The sequence below is a fragment of the Coptis chinensis genome, chromosome 5 (genome assembly GCF_015680905.1).
Source record: "Coptis chinensis isolate HL-2020 chromosome 5, ASM1568090v1, whole genome shotgun sequence".
NCBI lineage: Eukaryota > Viridiplantae > Streptophyta > Magnoliopsida > Ranunculales > Ranunculaceae > Coptis > Coptis chinensis.
Window position 1 is genome coordinate 17,544,617 of NC_141460.1, and position 7,817 is coordinate 17,552,433.

A 7,817-nucleotide genomic window follows, 5' to 3' on the forward strand; every position below is an offset into this window, starting at 1 on the left:
TGTTATGAGAAGATGGGTAAAAAAAAATGTTCTGTTACTATGCGGAGATTACATGGAAGACTATGAAGTAATGGTTCCTTTTCAAGCATTGCAAACTTACGGAATATCCGTTGACGCGGTTTATCCTGGGAAAAAAGCTGGGGATATATGTCGCATTGCTGTTCATCAACTTTCTGGCCATCAGACCTATTCTGAATCACGAGGCCACAATTTCACACTCAATGCGACTTTCGATGATATTGAAGCAAGCAAATTTGATGGATTGGTTATTACCTGGTGGACATGCCCCTGAATATCTTTCCATGAATAAATCTGTCATACAATTAGTTCCCAAGCTCAGTGATTCTGTAAAGCCAATTGCTTCTATTTGCCATGGCCAATTAATCTTGGCAGCTGCGGGCGTGGTGAAAGCTCGAATGTGTACAGCATACCCCCCAGTGAAGCCTGCACTTGTAGCTGCAGGTGCTCATTGGGTTGGGTTGAACCAGTGACCATGTCAGTTTGTGTAACAGATGGTAATTGTTGTCAATAGAACAATGCGGAAACAACGTTACCTACAACAAATAGATCAATTCTACACAAAGATCAATCATTCTCACTAGATAAGACTTCAACACTCTCCAAAGTAATCCCAACACTTCTCAATATCAAATAAACAAGTATCTAAAGTAAAACAATTAATGTAAAGGAAGAGCAAACCACAAGACGAGATATATCGTGGTTCGCAATTTGCCCTCGTCCACATTGTGAGTTCAAGTTTTACTAGATGTCCGGAGTAACAGATTACAAGTCTCTCAATTCACTCACAAAAAATGAATACTCAACTCACACAGAATTACTCTCTCAATTCACTCACAAAGAATGAATACTCAACTCACAAAGAATGAATACTTTCAACTTCGCGGAATTGCTCTCTTATCATCTCTCTCTTTCTTGGTTTTGGTTAAGTTAGGTTTCTACAGAAAAAACCTATATTTATACTGTTTCAAAAACTTCAAACATCTTGAATTTCGATCTTGAAAACGGTGGGTCGCGGGGCGCCGACTAGGCAAAATCGGTTCGGTCGCACAATTGGTCGGCGCCTAAAGTCTTTGGAGGTTGCCAAAGGCATGAGCGCGCCATGCACCTTGTCCAGGAATACATAGAGCGCGGGCGCGCCCTCAACACTAGAAAGAGAAAAACGTCTTTTTTCTCTACATTCTCTACCTCGGTAAGGTTTTAACACATAAAACCGAGCCAAACACATCCAGCAATAACACATCCATCCAAAACTTGCGATCGGCCAACCGCCCGAAGAAGGGCCATGCCCACAAAGGGCTCTTTCAAGCATGTAGGATTTAGAGCAAGTCCAAACAGTGTTGGAACTTAACTCCAGTGACAATCTTTGTCAACATATTAGCAGGATTGTCATGGGTATCCACTTTCTCAAGTGCTACATCACCATCCTCAACGACATCCCGTATAAAGTGATAACGGACATCAATATGCTTGGTCTTAGCATGATGAACCTAGTTTTTCGACAAATGAATAACACTCTGACTATCACAATACAAAGCAACACTGTTCTACTCAATACCCATATCATCCAGAAGACCTCAAAGCCATAATGCCTCTTTCACTACCTCTGCCACTGCCATATACTATGCCTCAGTAGTAGATAGAGTAACTGTAGCCAGTAGCATAGACCTCCAACTAACCGGTGCACCATACATCATAAATACATAACCAGTAGTCGATCGTCGTCTATCTAGATCACCTACATAATCTGAATCCACATACCAACTGACATAACAAGTGCCTCCACTATAAACTAATCCCACATCCAAAGGTACCCTTCAAAGTACCTCAATACCCATTTCACTACTTCCCAATCTTTGCTTCCTAAGATTTGCCATATACCGCTTACAACACTAAGCGCTTTGTGAAATGTGCGGTGTGCACACCATAGCATACATCAAACGCCCACAACACTTGCATAAGGAACATTAGCCATATTCTTTTGTTCCTCCACCGAACTAGGAGAGAACTTAATAAAGCCTAAAATGCCCGACCAAAGGGTAGAAACCGACTTTGCATTCTCCATACCAAATCGAGAAATTACTTTCGAAGGTATTTCTTCCGAGATACAACTATCCGCCGCTTCTTCCTATCTCTGTCAATCTCCATGCCCAAGATCTTCTTGGCTCCACCTAAGTCTTTCATCTCAAACTCGAGCTAAGTTGAGATTTCAAATTGTCTATCTCCACCATGCTTTTGGAAGCAATGAGCATGTCATCCACATAAAGCGGGGAGATAGATGAAGTCATTACCAATAAGTCACGAAAAGTAAACACAATGATCATACTTTACATTGGGTGTACTCATGTTGCATCATGAATGTGTCAAAGTACTTGTACCATTGCGGGCGATTGCTTTTGACCCATACAATTGACCGATTCAATTTACATACATGATCTTCTTTCTCAAGAACAACAAACCCCGGGTTGTCTCATATAGATCTCTTCCTCCAAGTCCCCATGCAAGAAAGTAGTTTTCACATCAAGTTGCTCTAACTCCAAGTCGAAGTGAGCAACTAAACTCAATAACACACGAATGGAAGTATGTTTGACCACTGGGAAAAATACCTCATTATAGTCGACTCCTTCCTTTTGTGAAAAACCATTTGCTACTACTCTTGCCTTGTACCCAGTACTGTCGGACTCAGGAAGGACCTTTTTTTTTTTTCTGAACACCCATTTACTGCCGATAGTCCTTTTGCCCTTTGGCAATAAAACTAGGTCCCATGTGTGATTTTTATCAAGAGACTCTATCTCTTCTTGTATAGCAACCAACCAATCTCTATAATGAACATCTCTAACAGCTTATTTGAAGCTATCTGGCTCATTATCTTTGATATTCAGTGCATATGCCACTAAATCCACCTGACCATAGTGTTTCACCGGCTTCTCGTGCCCATACTTGTACACTTCTTTAACTTGTCTCTTTGGCCTAGGGTCAGCCACTACAAGTTGCGGATGTTCATGCTCTTCTTCCTATTGTTGTGTAGTTCCATGATTTGGTATGTACCTTATCATGAACCAACCAGTCATCTGCTGCATCAGACAACTCAAGCTCAGTGGCTTGAAATTTTATAGACTCACCATTCGCATTTTTGACTCCTTCCTGGAAACTTTTGAAGATAACATGAAAGTCTCATCAAAGATAACATCTCTGCTGACTAGGAACTTGTGGTCTTCTAGAAACCACAATCTGTATCCCTTTATCCCATTTGCAAAGCCTAAGAATATGGCTTTCTTAGCTATAGGATCTATCTTGCTTTCCCTCATATGGTGGTAAGCAGTTAATCCAAACACTCGCAAAATACTATAATCACCTGGGTTACATGACCACACCTTATAAGGTGTCTTGCAATCTATAACTGGAACCGGTGACCTACTATACAGGTAACACGCCATGGATACTACATCTGCCCAATACTCTTTGCCTAGACTGGCATTAGACAACAAACATCTCACTCTTTCAAGCAATGTTATATTCATCCTCTCTGCCATTCCATTCTGCTCAGGCGGCCCCTGACTATCTAGTGTCTGGCAATTCCCTGTTGCGCACAAAACTCTTGGAAAGGCCCATAGGTATACTCAGTACCATTGTCAGATCGTAGTGTTTTTACCTTACTATCTGTGCGATTCTCAACCCTTGCCTTCCACTTTTTAAATGTCTCAAACACTTCATCTTTCATTTTCATCATATACACCCACACATTGCGGGTATGATAATCAATAAATGAGACATAGTAGTGGTTACCTCCTTTAGAAGCCACTCTGGAGGGTCCCCAAACATCCGTATGCACATAGTCAAGGATGCATGTTGTCATGTGCTTGCTTGACTTGAACTTGACTCTGCACTATTTTCCATAAATGCAATGCTCGTAACCCCATACTTGGCTTCTTCAAGTCCTTCAATAACCCTCAAGCTTGCCACAACTCGGACAAAACTGTTTTCACTCATATGCCCTAGTTGCATATGCCACATCTTAGTGCACTTTCGGAATCATCACTACATGCAACCAGCGATACATCGCCTATCCACATTACTACCTATCAAAGTATACAAGGTTCCATGTCTTTGACCCTTCATAACAACTAAAGAGCCACTGACAATCTTTAGGACTCCACCTTCTCCCACAAACTTGTGGCCTTTGGAATCCAAGGTACCAAGAGAAATAAGGTTTTTCTTTAGCTCAGGAACATGTCTCACATCGGTTAAAGTCCTCACTATACCATCATGCATCTTGACCCATAATAGTTCCAATTTCTACCGTCTTACAAGCAACGTTATTACCCATCAAAACGGAACCACCATCAATGCTTTCATAAGAAGTAAACCACTTTCTATTCGGGCACATACGGTAGGAACATCCGGAATCAAGAATTCACCTTTCGGCCATATAGTCTTGTGTGGACACACAGAGACTTAACTCGTCCCCTTCAAAGCCTGAAGGATAACTTGCCTCAATTTTTGCCTTACCTTTCTTCTTACCATCTCTCTTGTTCTCTTTCTGCGGGTGAGGACAATTACTTGTGTAATGTCCCTTTTCATCGTGAATTGTAAGCACTTCACATGTGTCAAAGGCTTCTTTGACTTGGACCTAGACTTCTCATTGCTTGTAGAAGCCCTTTCATGCAACCTTACTCTTGCCACTAGCCCTTAACCTGCATCAATGATATTCTCTACACGTGTCTTCTTCATCAACTCATAAGAAAGAAGTGCACTCTGAACTTCATCAAGATCAATGTCTTTTCTATTTAGAAATGTAGTCATTAGATGCTCATAGCTTTCTGGCCGGCAAAGAGAATATTAAACATGCCGCTTGATCCTCATCATCCATCTTCATGCCAACATTCAAATAATCCGCTAGACGACGATGGAACTCACTAACGTGCTCTTGCATCGTTAAACCATCGATCATCATGTACCGATAAAGACACTTCTTAAGGTACATCTTGTTCATCATGCTCTTGGTCATATGCATAAACTCTAGTTTGAGCCAAATACCAGTAACGGTATTTTCTCCCATCACACTATACATGACCTCATTAGCAAGATATAACCGGATTGATGAACAAGCCTGAAGATCGAACTCTTCCCAATCATCATTACTCATACTCGCAACCTTTGAATTAATCCCCTTTAAAGTATTGTGCAAACCTTGTTGGATGAGGATGTTCCTAACTTGGACTCTCCAAATCCCAAAATTATTATTCCCATATTAAACTTCTCTACTTCAAACTTAACATTTGACATCTTGGGAGCCATCTTTAAAGTTACACACAATAACCCAAAAAACAATTTCACTTAGGAATTTAATTGAACACCTTGTCTACACAAATTTCGAGCACTATAGTTCTTTACCAAAAACTCAAAATCCTAGGTCGTAAACCTACGCTATGATACCAATTGTTGTGAATAGGACAATGCAGAAACAATGTTACCCACAACAAATAGATCAATCCTACACAAAGATCGATCCTTCTCACTAGACAAGACTTCAACACCTCCAAAGTAATCCTAACACTTACCGATATCAAATAAACAAGTATCTAAAGTAAAACAATTAATGTAAAGGAAGAATAAACCACAAGCGAGATATATCGTGGTTCGACGAATTTGCCCTCGTCCACACCGCAAGTTCCAAGCTTTACTAGATGCGGAATAACAGTTACAAGTCTCTCAATTCACTCACAAAAGAATGAACACTCAACTCATAGAGAATTGCTCTCTTATAATCTCTCTCTTTCTTGGTTTTGGTTAAGTTAGGTTTCTATAGAAAAAACTTATATTTATATTGTTTCAAAAAACTTCCGAAACAGTGAATTTCGTGCTGAAAACGGTGGAGCGCGCCGCGCGCCTTGTCCAGGCATACATAGAGCGAGGGCGGGCCCTGAACACTAGAAAGAGAAAAACGTCTTTTTTCTCTACAATAATCTTGGTACTGCAGCAACATATGAAGGCCATCCTGAGTTTATCCGACTTTTTGTGAAGGCGCTAGGGGGCACCATAACTGGCTCCGATAGGAAGATGTTGTTCATTTGTGGGGACTATATGGAAGATTATGAAATAATGGTTCCGTTTCAATCTCTTCAAGCTCTTGAATGTCAAGTTGATGCGGTCTGCCCAAAAAAGGTTCCTGGAGATACCTGTCCAACTGCTATTCACGATTTTGAAGGTGACCAAACTTATAGTGAGAAGTCGGGCCATGATTTCACCGTGACAGCAAGTTTTGAAGAGTAGACCCTTGGACTTATGACGCCCTGGTGATCCCTGGGGGCCGAGCTTCAGAGTACCTTGCATTAGATGAGAAAGTACTTGCGTTGTAAAGCACTTCATGGAGGAAGGAAAGCCAGTTGCATCCATCTGCCACAGGCAACATATTTTGTCTGCAGGGGGTGTTCTTAAGGGAAGGCAATGCACTGCATACCCTGTTGTGAAACTCAATGTGGTATTGCCTGGGGCAACATGGTTAGAGCCAGATCCAATACATCGTTGTTTTACTGATGGAAATTTGGTGACTGGGGCGGCTTGGCCAGGGCATCCTGAGTTTTTATCTCAGTTGATGTCATTGCTTGGCATACAGGTATCATTTTGAATGTAAGGCAAAGAGTTGCACTATGTTGTTTGTATGCAGAACCAGATCTTTTTAAATGAATTTCTTCCTAATTTTTGTACTGTACTTTGTATCATGGTGTATCCGGGTCGACCATTATGGTTGTCTGTCTGTCTAAGTGGGTATGTAATAGTGCGCTCATTGATTGTTAACCACAAATCTAGTCCTGCTTCCATCTCATTTAAAAGGTCAAGTGACACATAATGCATGATAAGTGTGTCGTAGATGTTGAGTACAAATTGTTGACTTTGAATATATTCGATGAATGCTAGTGTTCCAAAAGTACCTTAAAATTCTAGATGAAAAGCATTTTGGAATTCTTAAAATATCGGGTTGCTACATGATGCAAGATGAGACACGCTAAATGAGTCTATGATTTGTTCTAGTACATCAGCAAGTTTTGAGAGGCGGGATTCATGTCCAAAATTTTCAGATCACACTTATCCGCGTACGCACATACATAAGAATGAGATTCCGAATGAGATTCCAAATGAGAAGTTGGTACAAACTCCTCACATATCCTACAGATTAGTGGAACCATTTGCTAAAAGCAAGATTTATTGTGATGTCCATGATCACAAATCAAACACAGCAGCGAGCAATCATGAAAAAAGGAGTTTTACACATCCATTTATCTCGAAAATCTACTAACATACATATGAACAATATAGGATTTTGGTGGATTCAAACCACCATGAAAAGTGCTCTACCATTTGAGCTAAAGATCCAATCCTTGTGAATGTGTTTATCGGTACTTTATAAAAACTAGTAAACAATGTAGGCTGCTCAACATCTCAATTCTCAAAGTGTATTATTTGACTACTGCTAAGCTTTTGCAACTTCTCTTCTTCGGGTCATAACCAAATCGGTAAGTCACTTGTCTTTTGTACTTTGAAAACTTAAGCCAATCTTGTCACTTAAACTTTTATGTTTTTTTTTTGTCCTGTTCCGTATTCTAATAGCAGAAAATAGAGCAACACAAGAGATATTATGTTTATGTTTGTCTGCAAACCAGACTAGGCAGTGTAGTTAATACTAATTAGCTATAGTACAAGAGCAAGACAATCAGGGGACGTTCTTTTCCTATAGAAATTAAGTACTCCGATCTTAGATGCATTGGTGCTTGACAGACCAGTACTCCCTCAAGCCAATT

General features: G+C 40.4%; 1 pseudogene; it reads left to right on the top strand.

Annotated features, from left to right (window-relative positions):
• On the top strand, positions 1–6,837 carry LOC147496935 (protein DJ-1 homolog D-like; annotated as a pseudogene).
• Positions 6,838–7,817: the final 980 nt, after the last annotated feature.